The sequence below is a fragment of the Engystomops pustulosus genome, chromosome 4 (genome assembly GCF_040894005.1).
Source record: "Engystomops pustulosus chromosome 4, aEngPut4.maternal, whole genome shotgun sequence".
NCBI lineage: Eukaryota > Metazoa > Chordata > Amphibia > Anura > Leptodactylidae > Engystomops > Engystomops pustulosus.
In genome coordinates, this window is record NC_092414.1 from 32,033,608 (window position 1) to 32,035,265 (window position 1,658).

At 39.3% G+C, this 1,658-nt stretch overlaps 1 non-coding gene across 1 annotated transcript; it reads right to left on the reverse strand.

Annotated features, from left to right (window-relative positions):
* Positions 1-680: 680 nt before the first annotated feature.
* Positions 681-787, reverse strand: LOC140129276 (U6 spliceosomal RNA). The gene has a single exon (XR_011855473.1). It is a non-coding gene; the product is annotated as a U6 spliceosomal RNA (small nuclear RNA).
* Positions 788-1,658: the final 871 nt, after the last annotated feature.

Consider the following 1,658-nt stretch of genomic DNA (forward strand, 5'->3'; position numbering starts at 1 on the left):
CTTGATGTAGAAGGGTACATTTTTGATGGGGTAAGATACCATCTGTCTAATCATTTCCTCGCCATCTGCAATTCATTTTCCCATTTTATCTTAACATTGGTAAGAGAGTTGACACGTTATTAATTAAAGCTAAATAAGGGTCTGATATGCCTTTCCTTCTCAAGCGGGAAAGAAGAAGCAGATTTCATCATTTTGATACATTTAGGTCAGTGGTGGCTAACCTATGGCACTGGTGCCGGAGGTAGCACTCAGAGCCCTTTCTGTGGGCACTCAGGTCATCACCAGAGATGACTCCAGGTATCTTCCTATAGTCCCAGACAACCCAAGACTTGCTGTTCACCGAGCTATTTTAAAGTGACAGCACTCCCTGGGACTACTGGAGGGATGGGAAGGTGTGGACAGATCTGCATTATCATTGTAGCTCCATTCAATTTTTTCTATTTTCTGCTTTATTGGTGTCCTCAGGTGCCGGCATCAATGAAAGCTGTGACAGAGAAGGGAGTATAAATCACTAATTAAATTTCTGTGTTGGCACTTTGCGATAAATAAGTGGGTCTTGGTTGAAGTTTGTGCACTCGGTCTCCAAAAGGTTCGCCATCACTGATTTAGGTGAAACGATTTTGGATAAAAAGTGGCGCAGCTGCTAATACGTATAAAAATCTTTTTAGGACAGAGAATTCTAAAATACGGAATGCTTCACGAATTTACATCTCATCCTTGTGCAGGGGCCATGCTAATCTTTTCTGAATCGGTCCAATTTTAGTATATGTGCTGCCAAAGAAAGCACTTGTGTGACTTTTGTGAAGCCTGTACCGACCCATCTTCATAGGTTATCAAGGTTTATCACACCATCCTGTCATAAAAACTGCCTGGACACTTCAAAAGATGCTATTTGCCTTTAAAGTAAATCTACCACTAGGATGAAGGATTGTAAACCAAACAAACTGACATACTGGTGTGTGCCCCCTCTGGGAGGATCCACTTTTTTTTTTAGATTCTATTGCCCTTGATTTTACAAAAAAAGGCTTTAAAAATTATGCAAATGAGTCTGAGGGGCTCCTGGTTCCATTAACATCTTTAAATACAGGAGCCCCTCAGACTCATTTGCATAATTTTTAAAGCCTTTTTATTTGTACAAAGAGGGACATAAGAAGCTAAAAGAAGAGTGGATCCTACCAAAGGGGGCACACACCAGTATGTCAGTGTGCTTGGTTTACAATCCTTGATCCTGTCGGTAGATTTCTTTTAACCATATCATTATTAACACCAATGCATATATAGGTGTCAGTGTCTTTTTCAACTCATCTCACACAATGGGCACAATGATAACATTAATAGCTCTTCTCTTCATATTTGTAACAAAGGGAACCCTAATTTTCCATGGTTCGGATTATTGGACCCCTGTCACGTCTATATTTATAGGTTGCATATCACAAGATATTAGATGCGCAATAACAGTATAACAGTATATTGGCACCTTGATGAGCTCATAATTACACAATTAATTAGTAAGTATTAATTAGTATGTATGTATAAGTAACATTTTGCATTTTGATTTGTGTTCTGAGAAGCCGCACATAGCTCCTGGCATTTATCTGTGACCACCTACACATATACATGTATTTTATCACGCTCCATAAATATAAGCTGGAGAGGAG